At 39.6% G+C, this 15,096-nt stretch overlaps 1 long non-coding RNA gene across 1 annotated transcript; it reads left to right on the forward strand.

The window, feature by feature from the left end:
• The first annotated feature begins 1,017 nt into the window (after positions 1 to 1,017).
• LOC125096100 (uncharacterized) lies at positions 1,018 to 13,962 on the forward strand. Its single transcript, XR_007126064.1, has 3 exons — positions 1,018 to 1,281; positions 11,593 to 11,634; positions 13,511 to 13,962. It is a non-coding gene; the product is annotated as an uncharacterized LOC125096100 (long non-coding RNA).
• Positions 13,963 to 15,096: the final 1,134 nt, after the last annotated feature.

Consider the following 15,096-nt stretch of genomic DNA (forward strand, 5'->3'; position numbering starts at 1 on the left):
CAGAAGGGGAACACTGAGAGGCGAAGACATGAGATGGAAGAGAAAGAGGATCAGAGACTGATACAGAGGGCCATAAGAGAGGGGGAGGAAGCAGAATCTGTTTTATAAAACTCAGTTCTATAAGATGTCATCAGCTTTCCTTCCAAGCACTTGAGAACCCAGATAGTTCCACGGCATAAAGACACTGAGGTCAGGTGAACTACTTCCTCTCTTCCGCCATGAAAGAATTACTCCATCTTATTTTCTGCACTACCTAAATTATTGTGTTATATGCCAAGAATGGCCACCCTGCTGTCAGATTATTCCCCTAGTTACCACAGCGTAATCCAACTCCCCCACCTTACACCCACAAAGATAAAGCCATTTTGCAAAGTCTCTACTTCAGAGACTATTCCTCAGCATTCCGCAGCTCCTGCCTTCACTGAAACACTCCTCCACTTCACTCCCCTCCTCCTCAGCTTCCCACCCCCACCACTTCCTGGCCCTCCCACCATTCCACCAAAAAAACCACCCAGGCCTCCAGCCAGGAAAAGTTGTTAAACCCTGTCCTCTGCAACTTCACAGCACATTTGCTTGAATACCAAAAGAGGATTCGTCTTGGCCAATGAGAAACAAATGAATATGCAGCGATTCGCCACTTGCTGTACAGCCCTGCCAACAATTCCCACTGCTATGTTCTCTTCTGTTTTTATAATCAATTAAAAAGGCTTGGTTCGTTAGGGGCAGTTTTCCCCCTCCAGACAATGGAAGAAGCAGCAAGCAGCCCTCCGAAAAGGCACAAATCTCTTCTGAGAAATGTCTAGCAGAGAGAGCTTCTTACAGTAACACTTTATTTTAATGGTCCTTTAATGCGGAATTGACAATGGAGCTCTCGCTGAAGCCCTCACAGCCTCATTCACCCTAAATAAAAATGACTCTGTTGCCAGAGATCGGTCACAGCCAAGGTATCAACCTCCGCCGTACCCGAGGGGAGCAGAGGGGAAGGAGAAACGCCCTCTCTGTGCTTCGCTTTGACCCTCCACCCCCTAATCCCGCTTTCCGGCTCCCTATTTAGATGAGCATCCCTTATGCATTTAGTGAATCCTTCCTCTGTCGAGTCTCCGTAGGTATCCGCTTTCTGAGAAGCGGCTTGTGCTTCCCAGAAACCAAAGGGAGCCTCGCTGGTTTGCAGGCTCGCGGGTGGGTGAGCCAAGGAGCCAGGGAAGGCAGTGCATGACTAACCAGCGTGACACAGCGCCCATGAGCACTCGACAGCCACTCATCACGAGCAGCAGATTGAAGGTAATGTTTTAAGAGGTTTTCAAGCTGCTGGGAAATTGTGGGTTTCAGAAATGTTCTCTAAACCTTGTGAAAATTCCAAAGGCATTGCTCCGAATACGTTGAAATGGTCACGGGAGGAATGGACCGAGGACGGACAGCTCGCCCCGGCATCACAGCGCCCCCTGCCGGCCATGACAGCGCCCCCTGCCGGCCATGACAGCGCCCCCTGCCCGTCATCACAGCGCCCCCTGCAGGGCCCTCGGGAGGGACAAGGTGGTGGCCTCGCTAAAGCCCCACCGAGAGGCGGGTGGGAGAAGTCTCCAAGCGCAGGGAGAGCCGACCTCAGGGATGGAGAGGACTCTCACCTGGCTGAGGGGTGGGCGCCGACTGCTGAGTAGCTGGAGCCAAGAACAAAGGCGGGTCCTGTTAACGCTGTTTATTAAGCCAGCCAAGTCCAAGGAGCAGCCTCAGCGCAGGAACCACGTAGAGCAAAGTGCAGGCACTCTGCCGCCTCGCCTCCTGGGGTAGAGCTGTTCCTACCCGAGGATTTTACGGGGGTAGTATCTGGCATCCAGATCGTGATAGTACTAGGGAATAATAAGATAGCAAATACTAACGTGACCACGCAAGACTTTGGGAACGTTATAAGGTGTCAATGTCCATCTAGCCCAAAGAAACACAAGGTCGAAGGGCAAGCGGAACAAGACAAAGTGGTCACCTAAGGGGATGGCGCAGTAGATCACGAAGGGCGTGGGTCCGGGAATCCTACAACACAGCTCAGGGTTCAGTTTTCCCTGCCCTTCCCTGTTCTGTGGGAACTTCAGTGAGTTACTTCTCTATTAAGTGGAGCCAGTGGTAGCATCCAGGTCCTCAGCTTGCCTATATTCAATAAGACAAACCACAAAAAGTGCTCTACCCAATGCCGGTTGCATAGTAAGCACATGAAAAAAAAATGGTCTCTGGCATTCCTTTGTGTGTTAAGGGCAGCCTGGCACCACCACTGCCGCCCATCCAATGCGTAGGCTTCCATAAGCTACTGCTTTCACATGTGGGGGATCTGCTGCAGAGAGCTCTCAGCATTCCCATGCATCTGCATTGATTTCACAGATTCCTAACTCCCCGTCTTCCTTGATTTTTCCGTTGAATTTATCATCCTCCAAAGCCGCCTCACGCTAGCTGTCATTTGATATTAAATGCCAATTGGAGAGAAAATGGCTTCTCCTGATGAAACTGGTATTAGCCTGGGATAAACAATCAAGGCCATCTGTAATGCCGGATGAACCGTCTGGGTTTGAGTCTGGCCCATTACAGAGTTCCAAGATAAAATGGAAACACACCAGAGCCAGTCTTTTCCTGTCTCTGATTAAGCAGCCTAAAGGGGAAGGTCTCTAATTGTTGGAGGAATATGGTGCCTCTTGTTCAAAGGAAGCAGTGGGGACGCAGTCTCTTTAACACTCATTGACATTGCAGTCCTGCTCCAGAAAGACTGTTTCTGGGGAGCCTAGGGGAAACAGCAGAGTACAGTGCTTTCTCCCACACCCCAAATTACAAAAATAACAGGCACACTCTTTAATAGCAACCTAAGAGAAGTGTCAATTACAAAAATGAAGTATTTAGTAACTGCATAATTATTTAACACATTTCTCCAAATAACTCAAGTTGTTTATAAACAGTCTAAAAACACCAAAGAGAATATTTTACTCTGATAAAACCCAAGTTGTTTTACTGCTAACTTTTCACTCACTTCTCTGATTTGGCTTGAGAATAAATCAGTGCTAAGATGCCCTCAGAGGACAAACAGGGTCTTTTACCAAAGTCTTAACCAATGGACCATATTTAGACTCCCCACATCATGAAAGGAGTCTCTAAATCTCCCTTCATTACTCATCAGAGGAATGGTCACCACCATCATAAAGGAACAAACTGTATTTTCTTTCTTTCTTTCTTCTTCCTTTCTTTCTTTTTTGATTTACTTATTTATTTATTTGAGAGAGAGGGAGGGAGAGAGGGAGAGCAGCAGGGGCAGAGGGAGACGGAGAGAGAATGTGAAGCAGGCTCTGTGCTCAATATGGAGCATACTCGGGGCTCAATCTCACAACCGTGAGATCACGACCTGAGCCAAAACCAAGAGTCAGATGCTTAACCCACCGCACCACCCAGGGGTCCCTGTGTTTTCTGAAGAGCAAGTTAGAAAGCAAGGCAGAGAGGGATGGAACGAGACCAAATATCCAGCTCTTAATCTAGAGCTCATTCTATCAAGATATGTGGAATAATGGCTACCACTCACCCAGCAGATGCCTTGGTTTTCCTCTGCAGAGACATGAGTAACAGACCGGGACTCTGTCTATAGGGAGTGTGGGGATGAGGGTCCACATCTTAGCAAGGAGACCGGATGACCTAAAGCTGTCCCTCTCTCCAATTTGATATCTTTCTACCCTTTCCTTCCCAGCATCCCAACACTGTACCACAACAGACCGAACCTGTAGTTACTCCTCCAGTTCACACATGTGTTTCCCTCTGCTCACAGCAACTTTGCCCCTTTTCTTGTGACATCTGCTTTTCCTTTTAATCTGAGTTTAGTCAGATCTTCCAACAAGGTCCTTCCCTGACATACCAACTAAGTGGCATTATGTGCCTTCCATATGTAATTCTCTAGCAAAGTATAGATCTTCTATCTTAGCATCTATCATAAGTTTATTTGATAAGACTTTTGGTTGCAAGATGTGAAAATCCGCTTAAGGGACCATAAGCGGTATACAGATGTGGTGTTACCTTTCATAATCCAGGCCTTAGGGAAGGACTAGCACTAGAAGTTGAAAGTTGTTATGATTCTTTCTCCCTCGTGTTTTGGCTAATTTCTGCATATCTACTTCCTTTCTGTTGGTTTCTGTAAAACAGCTTTCTCTGCTCTCTAGCCATATGGAAGAATATGGCAGGTGGCTCTAGCCACAAGCAGAAAACACAATGTCCCTGAATGACAGCCCCAAATTTGTGCCGTAATCATATGGGCCCTATTTAAGTTAGGCTTCTAGCTGAGGGCCCATTTTAGAGAAGAGAACAATGGCTATGGGATGAACTGTTATTCCAAAATATCTAGAGTACCATAACATTCACAACTGCCTACTTGCATATCTACATACTTGATCATCAGTAAACTTTGTAAAAGTAGATCAATGGACCACGTCTATCTTATTCACAATTGTATCCTCATGGAACTCTGTGCCAAACATTACAAATGTCCATTTTGTAATATTAAAAAAAAAAGGCCTAAAAAAAAGTAAAGCCCTGTATAATTCCCTCCATACCAAAGACTTCCTTCTTCCTATCTTTCAAACCTATTTTGCCCCACCCCACTCACATGTTAGCCCTACTATCACCACCTACTGTGGATGGTGATCTCCTATATTCCTTCCATATTTTAACTTCTATAAAATCGTACCTTGTCCTCCATAAACACTCCCAGGGACTTTATACTTCATATGTCTCTCCACCTGGAATAACAATAAGAAATACAAAATATTTATATCTTAACTATGTTGCAGACATAGTGATAGGTATACCACATACTTTTTGTCTAATCTTATAACACTCAATATTTTGCCCAGCTGAAACTTGGATATAGCTGAATAACTTGTTCAAGGTCACAACTAATAAATAATCTTAGTCCAAAATCCAATATCTTTTTCCTCCTAATCTTTCCACTCATGTAATCTAGTACATGGAAAGCCCCTCAAATCCAGGAACCATTGATAAATTTACTTCTATATCCCCAGAGACTAACATATTTTACATTTCACAGAAGGACATAAGGTATGCTTAATAAATATTTGCTGAGGCATGAATAAATAACTGAATAAATGAGTAGGTGTGTTCTGTTGGGGGAAAAGATATATTCAACAAGAATAGCTTTTCCTCTATTCTGACAACTTTGTAGTCTTCACATGTCAACAAAATAATTAGCTCAGATGAAACCAATTATATTAGTAGTTCTATAAAGTTAACATGGCTGGAGGACTAGCTTCTATCAGATAAAACCTCTCCCTAAGAAAAAAACATAAAAGCTGAACACAATATAAAACAAAACTGAACTAAAACAGCAGCTACTTAAGGTTTTGCAAAACAAACCATTAATTTTCTAAGACTTAAGAGCAAGCAATGAGATCAAAGAAAAAGAGACTCTAAGAGAAGGAAGCCTAGCATAATATTGAGCTTCTAAACTTTCAGCATTTGATCGATCCTAAGATTTCAGAAGAAAGAGGCCAGTAAATTAGGAAGAATGTTCAACTTTGACGCCACTAAAAAGAACAGGCTTTGCACAAAGGACTTAAAGGGCAGTGAAACTATTCTGTACAATATTACAGTAGTGGATATGTGTCCTTATAGATTTTCAGCACCCAGAGACTACCCAAGGCCAAGAGTGAACTGTAACGGAAACTATGAACTTTGAGTGATAATGATGTGTCAATGTCAGTGATGTGTCAGTTGTAACAAATGTGCCTCATTGTGCAGCATGTTGATAGTAGGGAAGATTGAGTTGGGGTGGGGGACATGGAGCATGTGGGAACTCTCTGTACTTTCCACTCTGCTATGAATCTAAAACTGCTCTAAGAAGTCATTTATTAATTTATTTAAAAAAAAAAAAAAGCTATGATAAGCTTTCATCTGTACCATGGACCTGGGGAGAAAAAAAAAAAGAAAAGAAAAGAAATCAGCATTCAGGACCTGCCAAGCAGAAGGAGCTCTGATTAACATTCCAGGTCTTAATTGAGATTCCTGAATGGTAACATTTTAGGTATTAGAGAAAAATGAAAATAGACAACCCCTCATAAAACTTAAACTTCAGTCTCAAAGTATCTCAATACCTAATTAGGTCAAGATGATTACACTTAGGCTAACTCCCTGTAAGAAATCAAATAAATCCTTCCTGGAAAATACACACACACATACACACACACACATATAATATATAATGTAATTATATATAATATAATGTTATATATTATAAATATATATAATTTGAAAAACAATTATCTAAGTTTTCTTCTCCAAAAAAAGGATATAATTAATCTCAAGGAAGGAGGACAAGGGCAGCAATTAATTAGATGGAAGGTAAATACAAAATAGAAAAAAACAAAAGTGTTTTTTTCAAAAATGTTAATAAAATTGATAAATCACTAGCAATACAGAACAAGAAAGCAAAAGAAAAAGAGAGATGGCATAGATAATATCAGGACAGTAAAAGGGGACAGTATTCAGATCTTATGGAAACTTAAAAAACAGTAAAAGGGTATGATGCACAATTTTATGCCCATAAATTTAAAGTCTTAAATAAAACATAAGCACCCTTGAAAAATTTTATTTAACAAAACTAACACACAACAAAAATAAAAAATCTGAATAGGTTATGTTAAAGAAATTTATTGGGTAATTTCAAAATTTATTTTATAAAGAAAACTACTGGTCTAGATGGCTTCATTGGGGAAATATCCCAAATATCTAAAGAGGAAGCTATGCCAATATTAAATTGGAGAACAGAAAAAAATATTTAAAAAGAAGAACTTTACACCTTTTTTCTATAATGCAAGATTAACCTTGATACCAAAACCTGACAAGAATATTAGAAGAAAGGAAAATTATAGGAAAATTTCTCTTATAAATTTAAGTATAGTAATTTTAAACAAATATTAGCTAATTGTACCCAGTAAAAGTATAATAAGGATAATATGTCATTGCTAAGTGGGATTTATTGCAGGAATTTTTTTTAAAGATAAGTAACATTTAAAAATAAATTAATGTAATTCACCATATTAACAAAATAAAAGAGAAACACTTCTCAGTAGATGTAGGGAAGCATTTGATAAAAATCAGTACACGTTTATGATAAAAACAAAACTTTGAGTAAACCAGGAATAAGAAATTGTTTTCAGTCTAACAAAGAACAGCTTTCCCCAAAACAATAGCTAACAGTGAAAGATTAAAAGGATACCCCTTGTCATTTCCAGGATCAAGAATGAATCAAGGTCGGGGCGCCTGGGTGGCTCAGTGGGTTAAAGCCGCTGCCTTCGGCTCAGGTCATGATCCCAGGGTCCTGGGATCGAGCCCCGCATCGGGCTCTCTGCTCAGCGGGGAGCCTGCTTCCCTTCCTCTCTCTCTCTGCCTGCCTCTCTGCCTACTTGTGATTTCTGTCTGTCAAATAAATAAATAAAATCTTTAAAAAAAAAAAAGAATGAATCAAGGATATCTGGCATCACAATTTTATTCAACATTGTAAGGAATATCTTAGCCAATGCAATATAATAAGAAAAAAAAGTATAAAGATTTGAAAGAAAACAATAAAACTCTCATTATTCGTGGAAAATATAAATGTGTGCATAGAAAATGACAAAGAACCAATAAACAACAAAAGTTGTTACCTTCGAGATCAATATACAAAATTGAGTTCATTTCCATACAACAGAAACAAATATTTAGAATATAAAATTTGAAAATAAAACTTCATAATGCTATCAAGAATAATCATCTATTTAAGAATAAATCAAACAAAATCTGTGTATAAATAGGAATTTAGGAATAAATCAAACAAAACCTATCTATAAATCAGAAAGTATTACTGAGATTAATTAGAGAATATCTAGACTAATGGAGAGATACACCACATTCTTGGATTGGAGCATTCGGTGTGGTCCGTTTCTTCACATTGATCTGAGGATCAGCAAATCCCAGTCAAAATCCCAACAGTATATCTGCATAGCTTGACAATCTGATTATAAACTCCATATGAAAATGCTAGAATAGCCAAGACAATCTAAGGTAAAGGAGAATATTGAAAGAATTAAGCACTAGATAGCCAGAATTATCATAAAGTCAAGTTATTAGGGGAGTATAGCATTAATTCAAAGATACACAAATAGATCAGTGGAACAAAAGAGAAATTAAAGAAATGGACCACATGATTTGTGGCAAAGGCAACAGTGCTATGCAGTGAAGGGAGGGTGGCCTTTTAATAAATGAAGCTGAGTCAAATGGATATTCACATATTTAAAAAATTAATCATGATCCCTACTACACATTATACACAAAATTCAACTCCAGGTACATTCTTAACTGTGGAAAGGAAAAGCTTCTAGAAAAAAATATTGGGAACTATATTTATGAACTTTAGAAAAATAAAGATTTCTTAAAGGGTCAAAAAATGTTCTTAAAAAGGAGCAAAGATTGATAAATTACACTATGTTAATTAAGTAGTTCTGTGTATCAGAATCATCATTAAGAAAGGATTAGAAAATCATTAAGAAAGCATGGCTCAGAATGGAGAAAGGTATTCGAGAGTCATATCCAAACATATAAAGAACTCCTGTAAGTCAATAAAGAAAATATGGGGTAAGTAATAGAAAAATAGTCACATATGAATAGGTGCTTCACATAAAAGGATAGATAAGTGATAAACAGATATTAAAATGTGTTCAACATTATTAGACATCAGAGAAACAAAGTTCTGAAAAGTCTGAAAACCATACAGAGTGTAGGAAAGTATGTGGAGCAATTAGAACTTTCATATTGTATTGGTGGCAATGTAGACTGATAATCATTTGGTTAAGCTCAGATAGGATCTACTGCAGTTAATCCCACACATAACCTGTGACCAGCAATTCCACAGTGATCCAACTGGTTTGCATACAAATGTGCCCCCAAAGCATGTACAGGAATGTTTTAAGAAGCACTTTTCATGACTCTTCAGGACTAGAAATAACTAAAATGTTTGCCCACAGGAGAATGGATAAATAACTTGTGGTATAATTGTGTTATGTGTTAGTTCACCTTCTCTGGGAAGCACATAATCAGATGCAGTTAAGAGTGCACAATATTTACTGATGGACGGAGCATGAGAACGCAGAGTAAGTCTTCAGAAGGCAATGCAGGTCATGTTGACCTGTAAAGAAAGAGGGAAGGAAGGGAGAGTCAGAGAGCAGCTTAGACATGGTGTGGCTCTGAGAATGTCTCTGCTGGTCCGGTGGGGAGCGTCCATGCAAATACTGCCCACAGAGGAGTCCCCACTGAGCACAAATACTCAGACCTTAAGGCCAGCCATGTTGAGTCACCGGCTGGATGCTGCCCCCAGAAAGCAGGTCCCAGAGGTTCGACTGCATCAGTGGATCCAAAGCATTGTAGCTGGAGGTTATAGATAACCATTCCTCAGTCTGACACTCACACCGCCATGGCTGCCATACAATGGAGCACTGTAAACCAGTACAAATAGACAATCTATCACAAAATGCAACATGGGACGATCTTACAAATACAATATTGGGCAAAGAAAGAGAGAAAAAAAAAGAGGGAGGGGAGGAAGAAGGAGGAGGAGGTGGAAGGAAGGAAGGAAGGAAGGAAAGGGTGAGGGAAAGAGGGAGAAAGGGAGAAGGAGGAAAGAGGAGGTGGAGAGAGGGAAGGAAGGAAGGAAAGAAGAAGGATGGGAAGGAAGGAGAGAGGGTGGGAGGAAGGAAAGTGCACCTACTGCATGATTTCATGTATACAGAGCTCAAACACAGTCAAAAATAATTCATGATAGATGTCAAGAATGATTACCTTTGAGCAGGACCAAATGACTGGGAAGGGGCATTCGTTAAGCTATTGGGACTTAACATAGTGCTCTGAGTGTGGTTACATGCCTTTCTGTAGGTACATATATATGCCACATTCAATAAAAAACAAGTTACTTTAAAAAAAAATTAGTATAGCCAGACAATGGTATTCACAGGAATAGATGCCATATAAATCCAGAGAACAAAAGCCCATGAGAATAAAGCCTTCGTAGAAGGTAGTGAAATAGGAAGAGAATAAAACATATTTATTTTGACATAGAAGACTCAAATAATTTTACCAAAATATTTCTATAATTATTAAACCTCCATTATTAATGGAAGCAGGTGATGCTGCTGCTTTATTTACTTTCATAAACAACATTTTGATGGGTTAATAGCGATGTATTTTTATTCTGAAAAAGCCTGCACAGACCAGAAATATTAGCTTAACACAGCACTTCTCAACTTTTTCCAGGCTGACACAGTCAAAGCTTTTACAAACTACCATTATGATGTTCCCTTTAACTGAATTTGCATACCGCTTTGCATAATAGTTGATTCGTGTATTACTTTAATATCTTTATCAAATGCCTCCCCACACAAGACATGCTGCTTCCCTTTGCCTTTGGCCAAGCCAATGGGTACCAATGGTCTCAAAATGGTAACAGAATGGAGAAAGAATGGGGGCAACAGTGAGACCTCAGGACTGCAGGTAGAGAACGGAGTTTGGAACTCACAGGAGTTATCTAGGGTCACGTAACAGAGGAGACTTTATTCAATCCATAATAAAGATTAGAAACAGCAACGCGTGAGGCGTTGTTGCAGGGGCTTCTCGTTCCTACCTATTTCCGTAGGCAAGCTATGAGTTAGTGCAGGTGGACCCATGTGCAGGCATGGATCAAATAGAAGACTGGGTCATGCCAGTCCGAGTGTTGCTCACACTTCTGGGATGAATTCAGGATGCAAAACAGCCAGAATGCATCCTAGAGATCCTATGGTTTGGCCTCCTCAGTTTATAACCCAGGAACCTGTAGACCAGAATGCTCAGTCCCTTGCTTGGTATCACAGCAATCTAATTAGTACCAGAGGTCTGTGTGTTTCTCCTGAAGAGAAGCTAAAATGAGTGGTGACGGGCCTATCTCTGAGGACTTGACTAGTCTCCTGGCTAATCTTTGTGGCACTTGAAACCCTTCCTGTCTCAAAGAACAATCTATGAATCTGATCAGTTGCCTAACCCAGCCTTTAATCATTGTCCAAAAGCCTTTAGCTTCACATAAAATCAGCAGAGAAACATGTTGGAGAGAAGCCACGTCTCTGTTTGGACCACTCTGTAGATTTCTTGTCGCCCTGGAAGTTACTTATCTGATGGTTGATAGGAGACCCACTGAGTCTTGTTTTTAAATGCCTGCCAAGCTTCTCACTTGGGGTCCAACACTCAGTGTTAGCCTAGTACAATCTGTACTTCTCAACATCTGCTCTCGTGACTAATACCAGTCAGGCCCAAGGAAATGTTTTCAACTCTCTGTCTCCCAATGGCCTAGGAAACCAAACCTGAGGGCTGTGGGGCCAGGAGTATTGTACTGTCCCCAGTAACAGAGGTGGACAATGCAAATAGGTTGGAGTGGGGGAAGCTTAGGTAAGAGACAAATCAAATACGTTGTGTAATCTTCCTCTCAACACCAACACAATAGCTCCTTACAAAACAAAGTATAATTTCTCAGTCAAGTCAAGTATCTCTTTTCTTGCTTCTCTTCAGGTTCCAATTTGTGATTCTGGGGAGTACTAGAGAATGTGCAGGGTAAGTATGGAAGTTACACAGTGGCTGGTGGAAGATTTTGTATTACAGAGTTTGCTTCACTCTTAAACGTGTATGCGTACACACACGTTTTTTGCATTGACAACTAATTGGATGTTGGATGCAAAACTGCAAATACTTACAATTTTACAAAGTATTAAATAAGGTGTAACTAAGTGTTTTTATTGAATTACGATTGACATATAGTATTATGTTAGTTTTAGGTATTCAGTGTTGTGATTTGATATTTTCATGCATTATGAAATGATCATCTCAATAGATCTAGTTACCTGTTGCCATTATACAAAGCTGGGGGTCTTGGGGGGGGGGGGTTTGGTTTCTCTGTTTTATCAGAGAGAGGGAGAGAGAGAAAGGAAGTTAGAGGGAGAAGCAGGCTCCCCACTGAGCAAGGAGCCTAATGCAGGACTTAATCTCAAGGTCCTGGGATCATGACCCGAGCCAAAGGCAGATACTTAACTGATTGAGCCACCCAGGCACCCCTATACAAAGTTATTATAATATTATTTACTATATTCCTTAGGCTACACCTTATATCCAAGTGACTTACTTATCTTACAAGTACAAGTTTGGACTTCTTGATGGCTTTCATCAATTTTGCTTTTTTTCTCTACCATCACTCCTCTCTGGCAACCACCCATTGGTTCTCTGTGTCTAGGAGTCTGTTTCTGTTTTGTTGTTTGTCTTGTCTTGTTTGTTCATTTGTTTTATTTTTCAGATTCCACATGTAAGTAAAGTTATATAGTGTTTGTTTTCTCTCTTCTACATATTTCACTTGGCATAATACCCTCGAGGTCCATTCTTGTTGTTGCAGATGGCAAGATCTCGTTCTTCTTCAGAGCTGAGTAGTATTCCATTGTCTATCTCTACCACATCTTCTTTATCCATTCATCTATCAATGGGCAGTTAGGTTCCTTCCATATCTTGGCTATTGTAAATAATGCTGCAATTGAATATTAGTATCAAAAATGTTCAATAGTACAATAGGGATATAATCACCAAACTTAGACTGGACAAAACTCTGTAGAACAAACAAGGCAGTTCTCTCAATAATTAAAATGAAAAGGAGAGAGAGAGAGATAGCAATAGAGACAGAGAGAAAGAGAAACAAAGAGACAGAAAGGAAAAGAAAACCAAAACATTGAGACTTAATAGATATTTCAGCAAATCACAATGTGTGAGATTTATTTCTGTTTTGATCCCAACTATAAAATATGTATGTGACATTTGACACACTGAAATATTGAACAATTGCTAGTTATTTGTTGATAGTAAGGAATTATTGTTATCTTTAAGACATGATGATGATAATGTGATTGTGTTAAAAATCTCATCTTTTAGGCATGTTGCTGACATATTTACAGGTCAGATTACATGACATGTGGGATTTTCTTCAAAATAATGGGAGGACGGTGGGGATAGGAAGATGGAATAAGATTGGCCAGGACTGAGCAATTCATGGAAGCTAGGTAATAAGACTGTGGGAGTTTATTATATTATTCTGCCTATTTTAGTATGTTTGAATTTCTCCATAATAAAAAGTTTCCAAGAAAACAAAGAAAAGGATTTTCAAATAAAATTTTGTGATTCAGTATAACAATTTTGTTAAGAATGTTGATACTTTTTAATAACATATTTCCCTTTTAACTTTGTAGATAATTTTGAATAATTTAGAGAAAAATTTACAGCTTTGAAAAGTTTAAGTAATAATTTCCAATGTCAAAAATGTTGCTTTTACTTGAATTTACATTACTGATGAAAATATTTTCAAGTTTTGTAAGCAGTGAGTATACACAGACATGTTCTTTTTCAGATATTTTAGGTATGTGCTTAACATACATGTTCTTTTTTAATCCTTTAGATTCTTGAGAATGAGTACAAACTGAGAACATGATAGAAATGAAAAATATAAAAGGAAGGCTCAGAAAGAAAGCTTAGAAAAGAACAAATGGTTAAGAAGAAAAACAGAAATGGCAATTTTCCAAAGAGGTGGTTGGCTTACATTTTTTAAAACTGGAAACAATGAAAAAGAGGAGGCTTGTGTTAAACATAATGCACATAAAATTCACAAGAAGGATATTACACATTTGATGTAATTACTCATCCAAACAATGAAAACGTGCAAAACTGCTACTGGCATCAAGCCTCTGTTTGTACAGCTCAAATAAAATCCCTGTGCTTTTACATCTTTTCCTACATGAAGACTGAACTACAATGCAAGATATTTAGAGTGTGTGAGGACCCGGGTTTGACTCCTGCCCCAGGCCTTGTGTTGGGAAGCGTTGGGGAAGAGGGCTGCCAAGAGATATGCAGTGCCCCTGAGTGGTAGCTAGTCCCTTTCAGAAAATAATTCCCAACAAAGGAATAATAATAAGTTTTAAACATTGTATTTTTTATTATAGGATTTCCAAGAAGAAAGAAGAGTTGTGAAGCTCTGATCATTTCCAACGCTGGGGAAGGCTCATGACAGGCGGTGGGACTTGTCTGAGCTCTGATGGAAGAAAGAATAGCATTAAATGGATTGGAGAAAGATCATTCCAGACATAAGACTGTACAAAAGTACCGAGGCCAGAATACGGGGTCCCATCTTGAGGATGATGATGAATGGAGACAGGCCTCAATCAGTTTTACACCATGAGTGCAAATTTAAGCTGGATTAGTCTGGCCCTGCTAAGTAAATGCTCAGGAACTGAAATATTATAGCTGCAACATGGCTAGCAGAGGAAATGAAATGGAAGCCTATAAACCCTGAAGGCTAGAGCAGGAACGCAGATCCAGAGAACTCAACATAGTTTTATTTGGGGGCCGAACCATAAAGGTGACTTAGGGAGACCCAAGGGCCAGGGTTCTGTGTGCATGTGTGCGGGCCCTTAGTGATCATTAACTCTGGAGGAAAAAAAAAAAAGTTACATGGCCTTGCAAGTAAAAATGATTAAGGTATTTCTTGTAGCTATTTCTGTATGTCATAAAAACAGCAGGATTTTTTAGAATGGGCTGATATTCTTTATCCCAGCCCTCCCTAAAGGGAATTAAAGAGCTGAGACCTGTAGGAATTTATTGGTCTGACGGGAAGAAAACACAGCACCAAAAGGAGCTCACACATTCCCCGTGACTCACTTGAGTATCTATCTAAATGCAAAGCCTGGTCTTATTTTTTTGAAACCAGCTTTCTGGGAGACTGTTTAAGAGTTAAGGGATTACAAGAATAAGTCATTGATCTCCCATTTCTAAAGCTAACAAAGAATTTCATATTACTGAAACCAGACTTCTCCTTTAAACTGAACGAATTTCACCAGAGGGGAGGTGGGAGGCTGTTTTTGTTTGTTTTGCGATGATTTGAAAGTTGCGTGACATTCTTGGGCAGAAAAGAAAGAGAAAATTCTCAACCTTATGAGAGCGTTTTTCCATGCTCGCCTTGAAAAAGGCAAATTAGAAATTATCTTGGAC

This window comes from Lutra lutra, chromosome 3, assembly GCF_902655055.1.
Source record: "Lutra lutra chromosome 3, mLutLut1.2, whole genome shotgun sequence".
Taxonomy (NCBI): domain Eukaryota; kingdom Metazoa; phylum Chordata; class Mammalia; order Carnivora; family Mustelidae; genus Lutra; species Lutra lutra.